This window comes from Oryzias latipes, chromosome 3 (genome assembly GCF_053564925.1).
Source record: "Oryzias latipes strain Hd-rR chromosome 3, Olatipes_Hd-rR_3.1".
In the NCBI taxonomy this organism is placed as follows: domain Eukaryota; kingdom Metazoa; phylum Chordata; class Actinopteri; order Beloniformes; family Adrianichthyidae; genus Oryzias; species Oryzias latipes.
In genome coordinates, this window is record NC_136239.1 from 7,613,605 (window position 1) to 7,630,861 (window position 17,257).

The window sequence follows — 17,257 nt, forward strand, 5'->3', positions numbered from 1 at the left end:
GGATTTCAGCCTTTACAGGCTTTGGTCCTTGTAATTTGGTTGTTTTTGTGTTGCTGTATTTTAAATTTTTTCAACCTTGTTACATCTTTCTACAAGCCCCTAAACAGGGGGTGTAACCTTTTATTGGGGCGGCTGTGGAGCAGCGATAGGGCGGTCTACCTCTGATTGGAATAGTGCAGGTTCGATTCCCGCCTTGCCCGCCCATGACTCAAACTGTCCTTGGGCAAGACACTGAACCCCACCTTGCTTCTGGTGGAAGGTTGGCGCCAGTGTTCGGCAGCGGAGCCGCCATCAGTGTGTGAGTGTGTGTGAATGCGTCTGTGACTATAAAGCGCTTTGGTCCTTCACGGAAGGTAGTAAAGCGCTATAGAAGTATACACCTTTTACCATTTACTTCGACATGCGTGTTTTGCCTTCGTTAGTGGATCTTGCCTTTTGTTTTTTTTAGGCCAAGAAGAGATTTTGCTGCGATTCATTTTTTGGACGGTTTTGCCCGCTGCGATGTCATTACTTTTTCGGGGGTGGGCGGGGGCATTGTCATTTACTATGTCAAAATTCGTTTTCACCAGGTACTGGGTGTGTGAAAATCTTGGAGAGTTTTTGATTATATTGCAGGGGTATAATTTTTACTCAGACACTCAGAAAGAAAGACGAATTGCAAATCCAATGTGCAGTCAGTGAGAGCTGCTGGACTAAATAAACCTTTGGCTCAAGATGGCCAAGAGTCAGCAGGTATAATGTAGCTGTTTTACTTCTGGACCCCAAAATGGAGTTTACATGGCCATGCTGGTTCAAGTTTCAGATGCAGAGCAGGCTTTAAAGAATGCAGGAAAATGCATTAGACGCCTCCTGGACTAAAAGCACACAGCTTTGTTTAAGATGTGACTCACTCAAAAAGATGGCACAAGGCCGGGCAATCTTTAATCACATCACTCGCAGTACAAGCTGAACTCTTTGCCTTTATAACATGTTTGTTCTTTTTCATCTTCAGAGTCACCCCTCATGTTAATCAAAATGTCAAAGTGATTGGAAAGTGCTTCAAAGGTTCCATGAAGCACATAGATCACGTAATAATGTTCAAATCCAATAAAAATTAAGTTGATCTAACAGCGTGTCAGCAGACCTTACCTTTAGATAAGACTGTGGTTTAAATTATACGTTTTCAACTGGTAATTTGAGCAAAATGTCACGGAAAAAAAACAACAATGACTCAACCTATGGTCTAATCAATCAAGTGAAAAAACTGGTGTCAAAAGTCTTGTTTGAGGAGAAAGGTTTCCATTTTCCTTTAAAAGCAGAGTAATTTGTGGGGTACTTCCTTTAAGAAGCTGCGTTGACATTTTCTGCCACCTCTATTATTGAATGAATAGCAATTAAGTGCATGTAAAAATGTCAAAAGAATTACAGCTCAATGATGTAAACCTGGTGGTCCACTTTATCCACAACTACAGCAATAATTGTTGCATCAACTTATCAGAACTCTTTAGATCTGTGATAAACGTTTTGGCTCCAGCAGCAAGAAGTGGAGAAGAAAAAAAGTTCTCCCAAAGGCAGATAAAAAATAAAAAGTCAAAAGAGTTGAACCAGTTTTTAAATGGAGTTAACAGAGATGACTATCCCTTTTTGTTCCAAACAAACAGATCTGTGTCTTACAGCTTGGGCTCTAATAAGAATCCAGATACTTAGGAATTAGTAAACTGCTCCCAAAAATTGAGTACGAATTTTGGTGATGCCTGAAATCACTGTATGGTGATCTTTTAAAATATATCAGAGTATAGTAAAGATACACTTTAGGCAATATGAGTGTTGTTCTAAAATTCCAGAATATGGATTTTTAGTACATAAAATAAACTAACCAAATGCACTACTGTCACAATGTAGTGCGACAGGTTTAACCCTTGTGCTATCCTATGACTCCACCCTTACAGTGACGTGTTCTCCCTACCATGACAAAGGTGGATAAAGGTGGAGAGGATTTTATGTAATCCATGGAAATCAGTGAAGATCACAAATCATTGAAAAAAAAAGTTCAGCGCACTGTCTTGTGGGGTCTGGATGACCCAACTCCCAATGTCAAAGTGCCTAGGAAAGCACAAGGGTTATATAGGCTACACATTGGCTGCAAAGCTCACAAAAGCTCTTTCCCTCTTCAGCCTTCCCTCACAGTAGCTGCGTTTACATGGGCAAAAGTAATCGTAAAGATTTGAAGGAAAAATGCGTAATGTAACCACGCCGTTCGGAATAGTCTGCCCCGATCAGACTCGTTTGGATCAAAATTTCTTTCTGATCGAGATAGGTGGGTTATGCTGATTGTTGATCTGATCGTGTTGCTTGTAAACGGTTCATACCGATCGTGTGTCACTACTGCTCTGGTTTAACGTCATGCATAGACGGTGTTTTGCTCCAGAGAAAGCTTTGGAGCTCAAACAGGACCGACCCACTCCTCTGCGGAGGCCCGGTGAGAAGCACCGCTCCGCCCTCGCCCCGCGGGCTCTTCGCCTCTCCCCTCTCTTACACCCCTCACGAGGGGGGTGCGGGGAAGGAGCGCTCTGTGCCCCGTGACGTCTGGACCCTGCGCAGTCCGGGCTCAGGTGCCGGCGGACCGAGAAAACTGTGTCTCTGAGCAGAGCAGCTGGATTAATAACTTTGTGTTAGAGTGGAGGGGAGGATGCTTTGTTACGTGTGCGTTTTGTTGTTTTGTTATGTGTGGGAGAATTCGGACTGCGATCCGTCCCGCCGCTCTGGGTTAGCAGCTGCCGGACGCAGGAGAACCATGTGTCTGAGCAGAACTCGGACTACCAGCTCACACAGCGGCTTTGGGGAGGTGTGTTAGCTTTTCACAGCAGAAATGTCGCTCAGTCCTTAGAAACTGTTCAAGCAATCACATGGATATGTGTCTCCAGCTGTGTCCCGACAAAATAAAGGCTGATGTCCCACAAAGTTACGTGCAGCCAAGATGCAGATTGCGGAATTTCCTCCAGGGATTTTGTGTTAATCAAACAAGGCTAATGTTGTTAGCGCATGTTAGCCTCTCCTGGGTGCTCCGTTCTTCTTTCACAAAAAAAAGCACTGACCACACGGATTAAAAATAAAATGATGAGCGAACAGGCGCTTCATAATATTCATAACATTAATAAAAGCTCGTTTGGAAGATCGTCTCGTATATTACCGAGCTGCTGCATAAATTTATATGAGACCAAGGTTTGTTTACTGTGGAACTCATTTCCTTTTCCGATATTTTCAACACTACTGCGCATGCCCAAAAGATTTATTCCGACCGAAAGTGAGACCCATGTGAACATTTGTTCTAATCGGAAAAAGTTTCTCTGATCCCATGTGCATGGTTGAATTTTAATCCGACCATTGATCCGATAGAGATATGTTGCCCATGTAAAATACTAGTGACGTCCGCCCCACCCAGGAAGAAAGTCATTTTAACTAAACAAAGAAAACAGACAACAAAAGATACTGTTTTATTTGGAAATGATACCATACAAAAGGGTAATCAAACAAATCCAGCCCCTTACCCCACTTGGTAGGCTGGTCGACCTCCGATCGGAAGATTACAGGTTCGATTCCTGCCTTGTCCACCCATTTGTCGAAGTGTCCTTAGGCAAGACAGTGGACCCCACCTTGCCTGGAAGGTTGGCCCCAGTGTTCGGCTGCGGAGTCGCCATCAGTGTGTGAATGGGACTGTGACTGTAAAGCGCTTTGGGCCTTTGAGGAGGGAAGAAAAGCACTATACAAGTATACCCCATTTTCTATATCTATCTATCCTGATGCCCAACTGCCAAACAGGAAGCAAAGGCGTTGGCCGCTGTTTTGACATCTGGGCACCAAAATGGTGAGATGAGAAACATGAGGAATCAATTTTAAATTTAAACCTTTTACCGTTTGTTTGGTTACTTGGATGAAACACTCAGCGAAACTGTGAGACTAACGGTGAGTTGTAACAGATTGGTGACCAGTAGGAGAAGCACTTTTCTTCACATAGGTGTGCTCTGAAGCACAGAAATTACGTTTAAAAGTAATGACTTTTTGTTTTAGCATGACTTTTTTAAAGTTATAAAACAAATGTTGTTATGTATTTCCGAGCGCTAGCAGCTCTGTGCTAAAGTAGCTGAGCAGCGACTATTGACGACATCATTGAGTGGGGGCGATGTCCGAACTAGAAGACTGAATTTTTCTATAACTCTCCGTTTGGAGGGCTGAATGTAGGGGTGGGAAGAAGCTGTAGGGGAAGAATTCAGATTCAATCAAAGCCTAGTTCTTGGTTTAAAATTAAAAGAATTTAGCTTTTGGCCCACAAAGCATTATTACCAAAACCAATTAAGGCTCAAAATTGATAAAATAAAAAAAATCAATTAATAAATAGCTACAAAAGAACATGTAATGGGAATTTTAAAGTCTGTCCTCCTCCCCAATGATGTACTTTCCTCAACAGTCACATCAAACATTTAACATTTCTTTTATTGCACGGTCCTCTCAGAGAAACTGTTGTGACAGGAACAGGAAGTCCAATACTACCAGGGAAGTTTAAAATTAGATAGATGCTTGAAAATGTTAAGGCTTTAATTTTTCCATAAAAGAAAATACTGAAGGGGTTGATACTGTTATGTGGCTTACTATGCATTTTACATGGACTGTAAAATGCATAGTCTAAAGTGGACCACAACTAATGACTTTCATATCAAGAGACACATTTCCTCCACCTATTCTTGTTTCAATATTCATGGTTTCGCGTGATTGCAGATTTTTTTCAGTCAAGTGACTCAGCTCAAGAAGCTTATATGAGACTTTTGCATCTGAAGCAAGGGAGCGGAGATGAAGAGCAAGCTTCCTTGCCGACTGCTAAAGAATATTTCACAACAATTTCCACCGGTTCCTGAATTGCTAAAACCAAAGTTTGTGCCCCTGCATGGAGAAATAGCATCAGCTGACTCCTGAAATGCTGAAGAAGATAATTGTGGAGAATGCAGGTGTTTAATATGTATGAAACCGGCCTCTTCTGGATGTAGATGCCCTCTCACACTTACCTGATGAAGGTGGAAACATGGGCTCCAGGTTTTAAGGCACAGAGAGACAGAGAGACATTCCTAATGTGCGTTATAAAGTACGCTACAGTACAGTCTATTGCTCTGGAAAAAAAAAACTCTTTATGTTGATCAATATTTCAAAGTTCTTTAATAAAAGCATCAGACATGTTTTAGAAGGTTTTTGAGGAGTAAGGATCTGGGACAGACATTCTTCGGCCGCGGGGCTGGTTCTCCATGTTCACATATTCGCGGGTATCTCTGGTCCCTAACCACCGCGAATAAGGAGGGAATACTGTAAAAACATTTGTTTCTGTAAGTTTTAATCACGTTAATGGTTCAGGGGTTTCCTTAAAGCCACAATGAACACACCGACAGTGTGTGCAGATTCAGCATTCTGAAAAAGTCACTGATGCCCTCATCTCTGTTCTCTTACCTCATACTAACACACTAATCCACAGCGACACATTTCCAATGCAGTCTTCCTGAGGTCACGCCTCTTTAATTATCCAAACAGGTCAGAGCTCACAGACACTTATCATGTGTCAAGGGGCCAAAGGTCAACCAGAGAGGTCACAGAGGTCAAGGCATGAGCTAAGTAAAAAGGAGACTACAGCATTTACAAAGCAGAAATGATCAGAGTTGGCCAAGATGTTTTTTTTCTCTCTAGGTAACCCACTGGGGCCCATAAGTGATTTAGGAGTGATTGTTTTGCAGAAACAACTGAACAGAAAAGGTTTTCTATACATCTTTAAAAGAGCGTTTGACTTTTTTTTAATACAGTTTTAAAACCATAAAAATGCATCAAAAGATGTATTTAAAGGTGACTATATTGTGCAATGTGAATTTCAAACTTAAAATTAAGTTATGAAAATTGGAGAATGAGGACAAGGAAAGAACCGCTGCTGGAAATTCATAAATTTAACCCTGTGTATGTTTTGCTATTACAGCAGACAGCTCGGCAACTTGCATCTGCAAGTATTTCCCTAGTAGTACCCCAGTGGAGGCTTTCTTCAAGTCCAGAGGCATTTCTCTGCATGTAAACAACATCAAGACCTGCCACCCCCTCCCCAGGAAATCACAAAGGCAACTGAGATCTTCACCGGACCTATGAGGTGAGAGGCTAAACTCTACAAACAAGGACATCAAAACCCAACAAATCCACATCTTCAAAAGTCAACTGTGATCGTGACTTCCAACAGAGAGGTCTGAACTGTGATCAACTTGACCTTAATTTATTCAGTTACACTCATAACAGCTTACAAGAGGACACAAACCCTGGTAACAAAGTTCCTCAATTAACACAGACTGCAAATACTACATCATAAAGAATTAGGAAAAAAAATCTTCTATCCCAGAAGGAAGAATGTCAACTATTTGTTTTAACAGTAAAATAATACACGCCAATTTTGGTGCCATCGTGGACTTTTTAAATAATATAGATCTGATAGACCCCAGCAAGCATACAGCAACTGATGACTTAAGGGGGATGTGTAATAAGGATTTCTGGAAAAATGTGATAGTAATAACACTTTCTAATGATAATCAATAAGCTTTCAAGCTTCGTTACTTGATGTTACTATTATTACGTATTATTATTACCACTGGTATGCTAAAAAATGCAAGTAACTCCAAATTATGGTAACTGTCTAAAAACATACTCAAGGTCAGCAAATCACAACAGGGATGGGATTGTATTAGCTGGCTTCTTTACACGCCTTTTCAGGCACTTAATCAAACTCACTTTAACAATCATTATCTGTCATTCTCAGGTGTAATCCACACTCAACTTTGCTCAGCTATAGGCTACACCAGAACAAGTTACTGTTAAGTTACTTCCCCACTGATGACCTGCTCAACTGCCTGAGCCACGGCCGCCCCAGTCTATGATTTGTCTGATGATTTAGCAAACAATTAAAAAACAATCATGTGTTTGAAGAGTAGACCTGTAAAAATGTATTCTGCTATGTCTCTTTCCAATAAAATATTAGGATTTTCATAGAACTAAAGAGCAGGAAACAGAAGAGAGAAAAGTAAAGAATACTTCACAAGAAAAAGAAACTTTGTTTTTAAGATAGCTGACAAGTGAAGTTTTTGATGGCTGGTTTCCTGCTCCCTCAGCTGTTGTCTGTGAGATCATATGGGTCTGTTGGGAGCTTTAGCCACAGCGCTCTGCTGTACATTGGCAGCCAATAACCCTTCTGTTATAGTTACACTTTACATCATAGCCCCGATGAGTACAAATGTCAAAATGAAACAAAAGACACTGTGTGCCATGCATGACCATAGTGACTGCAACAGACTTTCACATAAACGTGTTGTGAAACATTCAAATCCCTCATCTGCATGAGCTAATTATTGGTTTTACTCTAGGTCAAAGGTCAGAGTTTCTACTCAATAGTCATCACTTTAGAAGACACTGATATGGCCATGTGAGGTCATGTGACCTCTCTGACCTTACCCACTGTTTAGTGCTCTAATAAGCTATTAAACCTGTCTTCACTAAAATCACCCATTCTGCTAACCTACAGCTTGACTCTGTGAAACCAAGTGGTGACGTCACAAACCAGCCAGCAACATTATTCTCTCTTCAACTCCACTTTTTTTTTGTTTTAAATCTGATAGGTGTCAGTTTTTTCAGCACTTTGATGGACACTGCAGTTTCATACAAGAAAAAGTGCTGTGCTACATCTATCCATTTTCTACAGCTGCTTAATAAATTTCTGCATCATGGGGTTGCTGAAGTATTTCCCAGCAACTGCCTGGCAAAAGTTGGGGGGTACACCTTGGACAGTTCGCCAGTCTGTCACAAGGCCACACAACCACAAACACACACAATCACACTTGGGGACAATTTAGAGTCACTAATTGACATATGAAACATTTTGGATTGTGCCCCAGGGAGTGCCCAGTGAAAACCTGCATGACGAGAACATCCAAACTCCCCACAGGTCCCAGCTGGAGTTCAAACCAGGACCCATTATGCTCCATGTATTTAAAAGTATTTATATTAATAATAAATAATTTGATTTAGAAAGAACCTTTCAAAACACCCAAGGACATTATAAAAAGAGATAGAAACAATACAGTTCACCCCATAAACCTTTGTACTAGGGCTGCACGATATGAGGAAAACTCACGATATGCGATATTGGTGATTAATATTGCGATAACGATATAATTCGCGGTATATAAACAAATAGCAAAACAACCAAAAAAATAATTTCCATTTAACTGCAACAGTTTAAAAGTTTTACTCCAACTGACCCTTGTCGACGTAGATCGATCTTTGTCGACGTAGATGTCGACAAAGATCAAACATAAAAGGGCTCATCTGATTGATCAACAACGTAAACGGGTCCTTCCGATTGGTTAAATGCACAAAGGGATTTAATTCATCTGTTCAATATTTCAAGCTGCCATGCGATTCTTTTAGCACATTTAAGCTAAACATTTATTGTGATTTTCGCCGTCTTTTGCGGTATGCATATTGCACAGCTTAATGTCGCGATAACGATAAATTTGCGGTATATTGTGCAGGCTTACTTTGTACGGTGGCCCTGAAGTGCAAATCACACCAACAAATCACTCAATGACAATTAAAAAAGAAAACAAAAATTAAACAAATAACAGAGACACCCGCCAATACGCCAAATCCGCAAAACAAGACTCGTACTCTTCACAAGCTGAAGCAGCTTCTGTCATCGTTCCTTCACATGCTCAACAGCAGTTCTTTGAGCCGAGGTCTTACCATTTATATGAGATCAACGAGGAACCACAGGCAAGTTTAAAGCCATGCCAGTAAGCTTTGCCAATCCTTACTCATCAAAAACCCTTCTAAAACATTTCTGATGCTTTTTAAAACATTTACTTAAAGAACATTGGAAAGTTGCACAACATAGTTTTTTATTCAGAGCAATTGGTTGTACTGTAGCATTCTTTCTACCAGATGATTATTATTCTCTGGGCTGTTTTACCTCAGCATATGAGGAAATTTTTCGGCCGTTTTGAGTCAGCTGATACCATTTCTCCATGCAGGGGCACAAACTTTGGTTGGTAGAGATTCGGTAACCGGTAAAATAAAGTCTTCCACCCTGCTGTTGTTTAGCAGCTGGCAAGGAAGCTGATGGGCCGGCGTGCTCTTCATCTCTGCTCCCTTCCTAAGAAATTCCAGCAGCACTTCCTACAGATGGAAAGTCTCATTCAAGCGTCTTGAGATGTATGAGTTTTTGTGATGAACCTAAGGAGTCACATGACTGAAAAAAATTCGGGAATACTGACGAGTATTCCCACGAATACTGAAATTTAACTTAGCGGGGTAAAACGGAAAACAGATAATTCAGTAAAATTTTAAGGACATTTCTATTTTTTTGGCAAATTTCCATTTAGCCGTTTTGTTACCTTAAACCTTACTTGTTTTTTGTAATTTTGCTAATACTGGAGATAAGTTAGCTCATTGAGTAAATTCTGGTATTTTTACACTAATTGTTCTCATTTGGGCTTGCTTATTTTAGCTTTAAACTAAGTCCTTATGTTGATTTTGGCATGCTGGCAGCCGTGGTGCAGTGGTAGGGTTGTCAACCCCTGATCGGAATATTGCAGGTTCGATTCCTGCCTACATTATTCGAAATATTACTACAAAACCGTAATTACAACCCTGTGGTAACCCCATTCATCTGGACTAAGCAACAGCAGACACCGTGAGGCTTCTTGTATGAGGCACAGAGACAACAAAAAGATTTATATTTTATGGCAAATAGGGCATAAAGGGCTTCTTAGTCAGCCTTACTAGAGTATTTGCATTTGGTTGCAAATGGCGCCGCCACCTCTGCTTACGTCTAGTTTTACCTCCCTCCTGGTGGGTGTTTCTGCTCCCGCGGCATTGTAGGCTGACCGCGGGCCGAATCCGGCTTTAGTTGCCAACCTACCTGTCTGCTTCAGACTCGTGAGGATAATTCATCTCATGTCTCTGTGAATTTGCATAATTACCCTACACCCTCTCTTTTTTTGATTTGAGTGAGCCCTGGCCATGTTCTACTGCACAGCCGTGTTGCTCGCAGAATTAGCTTGTCCAAAATAGTCTAAAACTTTTATGCTTTACTTCTGACACCAGTGTAACGTCCAGTTAGGGGAAATAAGTCAGAGATGACCTTTTCTGCTACAGACCATTCAATGTATAGTCTTAATAGTTGCTTTAGGGCACAACCACACCAGATAAAGTAGCATTGAATTCCAACACATTCTTCCATTCATTCTTCACTTGTTTTCTCCCAACACTGTTTATATTGGCTCAATCCACACTCACCCAATCACATCCATAAAGCGCTCAAATCTAAACCCAGAAGTGTAACAGAGAGTAGCAACACAGAACACAATAACAACTTAACAACACTGGCCTTTATACTACATTTGAACATCTGTAGCTCAAAAACGAATACAAATAATAAAACTTGAAGTGTTTCTGCTACTATTCAATGCCATAACTACATTTAAAAGTCTGAACTGTGTTTCTAGATTAAAAGGAGATGCATTCGAAAGGCATCTGTTTTATTGATTTCCTGAACTTTCAGTAACAATGAATATTAATTTATCTATAATTAGCAGTTTAAAAAAAATTTCAATAACAGCTTAATTAATTAGTCATTAGTCAAACGGAAGTTTCCACCTATTCATTTCAATAGGCAAAATTTCTAGAATTTTGTTTAATTGCTGAAGAACAAAAAAAAAGGCTAAGACTGCAGATTACAGAACCAAGGTTCTAAATGAGCTGACCATTTTGATAGCTGAATGGTTGAAATTAGCTGATGTATGCTGAAAATGAATTGACTAAAAAGATATTGAAAAGAAATAGAACAATCTTCAAGACAGAACAATTGTTTGACTGCTAATACAAACTGTTAATGTTTTCAGAAAAATGTGGATCACATTTTTAGAAGAAATAATTAAGACTGTTTGTGGGGGTGTAAGAGGGGGCCATCTGGTGGCAGTTTAACAGTCACTAAATGTATGTAACTGAGCAAGACATTTTTGTATTAATGAGTAAATTCTGAAAAGTGATCAAAAAGATGAACCCAGAAAAACAAAAATGCAGATTTTTTTTTAAATTCTGTCCATATGTGTGAACTTTTTTTTTTTAATCTATGCATTAAATGATCATTTTCTTTGCAAGTAATTTTGCTATTTTGTTGTTTTTCATAATGCAACAGCATAGATATGCACTTGAGTTTGGATGCGGACTCATTATAATTAACCTTACACACAAAAAAACCTTCATGTGTAAGATTTAAAATCCTTTTAGCAACTTACTGAATTTCAGCCTTTTGTTGTAGGAATAGGAGATGGTATTAATACCGAATGGTGATGTTCATAGAACTGTTGTCAAGCAGCGACATTTCCTCAGTGATAATGAGGTGAGGAGCTTTTTTGAGTGCAGGTGCTCAGGTTAACACCTGAGATAACCACAAACCACTTTCACTGCACCACAGTGCAGCCCTCCAGTGATCTCCATCTAACCAATTAACATGATTTAATAGACAGTTACTCCAACTAAAATGCAGTGTCGTACCCTAATTTATAGGGTATTGACAGTTTCTCACATGCAGGGAGAGGAGAGCAGAAGCAGAGGCTGGGTAAAATAGGATCTCTGGGGGAGCTGAAAAATGGTTTTGTTTTTATAGTTTTTCATTGGTTAGGCAAGAGAAGCTGAGGCAAACCAAGTCGGAGTTGTCTCCTGTGAGCTTTTGTCTAGCCTATGGCACAGAAAGTGAGCCTGCATATTACTGAGTCCATCATAACACAGCAGGAGAATGGAGGGAGGAGAATTAATACACTTGGCTTTCATGCAAGTACGCTCCCTCCATGCCATTCCTCTCCGCTACACCTCAGCTCTCCATTTCTATTCAAGCTCCACTGAACACAAGTACTTTATGTAGTAGTAAAATTAGCCAATATGTAGATTTGACTCCTTTTACATATCCACTCTAGTCAGGAAAAATTTAAGAAAAAGACAGTAATATTTTAAAAGACGAAATCCTGTGTGGCCAGCAGCTTGGTCCTTTGAGTGCAGTTAAGGCTCAGGGGCAAACATTTTTTCTACTGGGCATTTCATTGAAATGGACATTGGTGATTAAAGGCAACAAAGATGTAATTCCACTCATATAAATAAACTTTTTGCATTTTCCTGTTATAATATACATTTTTACCTTTTTTTAGTTGAGAAATCATTTTACTCACTTTTATGAAAGGTCATAAAGCATACGGTCTCTGCCCAACCTCTACATTTTCTGCTGCATAAATGTGATCAGTGCATCATGGGAAAAACAAAGTGATAATAGCAAAAGCCATTTCTTCTGTGACATTTGTTCCCATATCTCTCATCGGATTTCTACGTGCAGTCAGGAGAACAAACGCTGGCCAAATGTTTAAATGTGAATATGCCGCATTAAATTTAAACCCCGCTTTCAAAACTTTGGCTAGATGGAATTGTATGTTTTTTTTCCTCTGCAGATAAGACAAAAGTCAATTGAAAACAACCTGCGGGGCTGTTGTGCCAGTGGGGGACTTGGTAATGGACCTGAGAAATTGAAGCATGTCGGTTAAATTATAGAAACATAGCTCTGCCTCAACCTGCAGACATGGAAATGTGCTGTAGTTTCTAAGACGAGTGTGTTATGAATCGTCCAACGCAGCTTTTTTTCATCAAAAATCCCATCAGTATATTAAAAAGATACAGTCTTGGCCCTCATATTTTTTCTCCCTGAATAATTTAAATTGCTGGTGAACTCAGTGATTGGGCAGCATTTCACTTCTGCCAGTTACCTTCAGAAGAAAACGTTTTTAACGTATTCTGGTACCTGCAGAGTTAAAGAACACACACACCCACACACTGAACAAACATGAACTGACTTTAATTATGACCTTATATAATATTGCATTACACAGACATTGTGCCCCATTAACACGACTTGTCAACAATAAAATAAAGAGCCCCCCAGTCAGTAGATCCTGACATTAATAATTTTAAGAGATTTTTATTGCTCCCCTGACATTTTAGCAACCACCATCAATGGGTCAAATGTTCAGTGCTTTGAATTAGTGATGAATTTTTATTACTAGCATCGCAGAAGATTCATCTGCAACTTTCTTTCCTTCTTCGCTATTTAAAGAAGCCCAAAGACAACAAAACACTGTCCAGGTACTAGGCCTGCACAATATACCGCAAATTTATCGTTATCGCGACATCAAGCTGTGCAATATGCATACCGCAAAAGACGGCGAAAATCGCAATTAATGGTTACCTTGACCCTTGTGCTATCCTAGGCACTTTAACATTGGGAGTTGGGTCATCTAGACCCACTAGACAGTGCTCTGAACCTTTTTTCTTCAATGATTTGTGATCTTTACTGGTGTCCATGGATTACATGAAATCTTTCCACCTTTATCCACCTTTGTCATGGTAGGGAGAACACGTCAAAGTAAGGGTGGGGTCATCTAAGATAGCACAAGGGTTAAATGTGCTAAAACAAACTCATGGCAGCTTGAAATATTGAATAAATGAAATAAATCCCTTTATGCATTTAACCAATCGGAAGGACCCGTTTACGTTGTTGATCAATCAAATGAGCCCTTTTATGTTTGATGTTTGCCTCCTATGTCGACAGGGGTCATTTGGAGTATAATTTTTATACTGTTGCATTGAAATGGAAACTATGTTTTTGGTTGGTTTGATATTTGTTTATATACCGCAAATTATATCGTTATCGCAATATTAATCACCAATATCGCATATCGCAAGATTTCCTCATATCGTGCAGCCCTACCAGGTACCAAAGGCTGCATTAACGACACTAAGCCTCTTTCCATCTTCTGTGTTCACTATAAGTAATTTTAACACTTATTTAGTTGTGGTTTAGGTAACATCTGTTCAGTGCATTCAATCTCTTTCGCTTGTTTGGCAGTTATCGTGGGTTCTGCAACTCCAGTTTACTGCTGGTTGGTGGAAGTGAAAGGTCTTGCTTAACTCTACTTGATATTGACAGTAGTGAGAGATACTGTCAACTTTGTTTTTTCAATTAAAATTAAATTGAGGAGTGTATGAAGTATGACTTATTTTGATGCCATTGCTATTGTAACTTGGTCTGTATACACCATTGACTATGTACAGTAAACCCTTGTTTTTCGCGGGAGTTACGTTCCAAAAAGAACCCGTGATAGGCAAAATCCGTGAAGTAGAAACCTCTATTTTTTTAACAAGTATCATCCAATTAAAAACTCTATTATACATTGAAAAGAAAGAACAAACCATTTTACAGGCTCAAGCATTTGTTTCACAAATAAAAGTACTTTAGAAAAGTTTTCTTTTCAACAAATAAATTCTGTACTGTACTGTCAAATAATAATTTGAATCATCAATGTGAACAGAATGCTTCAGATCGCGGAGATAAGCAACGCCCACCGCGACCCGAGAAGAATTGAATTAAACGGGAGAAAATTTAAAATGATAATAAAAAATTACAAAGTATAGTCGGACAAATAGTGACTCAGGTGTATATCAAAGCTCTTGAGAGTGAGCCGCTGCATCCTGACTCCGCTCTGCAGTGTTTCCTTCTTCTGAAGCCCGCGGTGCAGGTGTGTTTGTTCGGGAGCAGAACATAATGATAAACAGTTGTTGTCGCTCTGTTTTCTATGGGTTTAAGAGAAACTCCAAATTGCAGGATGATTTGCACGTACGTGTTGTAAATTTGGCACGCTGACTTACGTACGTGTACATATTAAACTGCAACGTTATTGACGCGCAGGTAGAGAAGAAGCAGAGTGACTTTTTAGCCAATCAGAATGCAGAACACAATGCACGATGCAAATCCGTGAAAAGTAAACCGTGTTATAGAGAGGGATCACTGTATAAGAATTGGACTGAGTGACTCCTCCCCCACTCATGTTCCAAATAGGAGGTAGCCGCTGGCTCCAAGAAACTAAAATCCCACAGACTTCTATGGAGAAACTCATTCTATTGGTCAGAATAACTGTTCTTCCTCTGATTTATTTTTAAACATGTTCTTGATCATTCTAATGCTTTTTCATTTAAGTTATAAACTGGCCAATCAGATGCCTCAATAAAAGTGAGCTGTCTCTCGCCAAACCTTACAAACATTTGACAGATTTTGTGTAGTTTCTTTTCAAGTGGTAGGGGTATGGAAATCCAACAAGCTCACTCCTGATTGGTGAGAGAGGTGTCCATATACAGTAAATGTTGACTCTAAACGGACTGGGACTAATCACTGCTTACTGATGACATCTGGCTCCAACATGGCGATCTTCATATTGTGAAAAAATGGTGACTGAATTTACTTTGTTTCATTTGAGCTGGAGGTAAACCATTTTCTATGGGTGACATCACACTGACTCTGTCCAGTTCTCCTTTATAGTCAATGTTCCCAACCCTGGTCCTTGGGGAACACTGTCCTGCATTTTTTTAATCCTACACTGCTCAAACACACCTGCCCTTGATAACTGCCATTATCAGGCTTCTGCGTGGTTGGATGATGAGCTGAATCAGGACAACATGGAAAACATGCAGTACAGTGTCCCCTGAGGATCAGGGTTAAGAAACACTGAAATAGGCACAGAGATGATCCATTCAGTGTATTATTGTGTTAGATGGAGCTTCAAATTATAACTTTTTTCTACTCAATTACTGTTTGGATTGTTGAGTTTAGGGGGAGTAAACTCTAGTTATTGTACCTATGCATTTCAGTTTTCATTTTCGCCATGAGATTATTTGCCCTGTGTCTACATGACTATGTCCGAATTCACTCACTACTCCCTAACCCCTAAAGGACCCCAATCCAGTACTTTAGATTTCATGGAATTCTGAGACATGCTTGTTACTTTTATTTTTTAAAGGAAATGTGACATTACCACTTTGCTGAGTAAAAACCTTATAAATAAGAACATTTTACGACGACTATTTATGAATCCACTGTGTTTTGATGATGGGAACTTGGATGAATTATAGAATTGACATTTTATTTAATTTTTTTTTCAATGGAAAATTCTTCAAACACAATACATTGTGTGCTATATTTGCCAATCTAGTCAGCATCAATGTGCACTGGTTTTTCACAGAGACTCCAGGGATGTATTTCCAGAACAGTAGATTTAGGATTGTTGGGCTCTGTCCAAATTCCTTCTCTACTCTCTAACTTTTTAAAAACTATATACTGCAGCAGTGGCGTGGATTTTAAAAGCAATTTAGACAGCATGCCCTCTACTCTTTTTTTTTTAAACACCAAATGTGATGTCACCAATTTCACAAAGTGTTTTTGCTCCTTTGGCCATATCTCTTCAGGTTTCGCATCGTAAAAACCTAATACTAGCATTTTATGTTGACTATAAATCTACTGTGTTCTGATGATGAAAATATTGATAATTTATGAAGAAAGAAGAATTCGCAAAAATTGTTTGAATGCAACGCATTCTGGTCTATATTTCCCAATCTAGTGGGCATCGATATATGCTGGTTTTTTGCAGAGACTTTTAGAAAATTTCTATCGCTCAATTTTAGAATTGTAGCTTTGGACAGCACTACAAAATGACAAATGTATTATATAGTTCACTATGTAGTGAGTAGTAAAAAAACAAACGGACTAAACTGTAGATTCTGATAAAATAGTGAATGCCCTATATAGTGCACTAAGCAGTGACGGAAATCGGACACAACTGATGTCTATGCGTGGAACGGGCAGGAAAGCAGCCAGACAGGGATGATGACCATTCCTGTTACGTTCCTCCTTTAAAGACCCACTCCAATGAAAATTGTGTTTTTGGTGTTTAACATGTTCTTATAGCATTTTTTTTTTATAATAGAGGACGTGTATAAATAATTTAAGATTAAAATTATGTTTCTGAGTATTTCTTTATTCAAATCGCGTTAGATCAGGAGCAGATGAAAACAGGATGTTTGAAAAAGCATGCACGGGCTAAAGTCTAGCTTTTTCTGCTCCGATTCTAAATCCTCCACTTGCAGACAAATTTTCATTTTCTCGTCTGAGCTGCAATCTGGCTCTAAACTGTGCGACTGGATTCTTGTGATAATGCTTGCTGGTTTTTTTGCTACGCTACTTTTAGCTTGGGCTTGTGAAGCACTTTTCGCTAGTGGGAGAGATTGTAAACAAAGGCATGCGGGGAAGTTAGCTAGGCAAACTTCTGCGCAAACCACAACCCAA

At 39.4% G+C, this 17,257-nt stretch overlaps 1 protein-coding gene across 5 annotated transcripts in view; it reads right to left on the reverse strand.

Annotated features, from left to right (window-relative positions):
* Positions 1-17,257, reverse strand: part of LOC144990926 (uncharacterized) — a 76,618-nt gene that overhangs the window by 57,391 nt on the left and 1,970 nt on the right. The window lies entirely within an intron of this gene.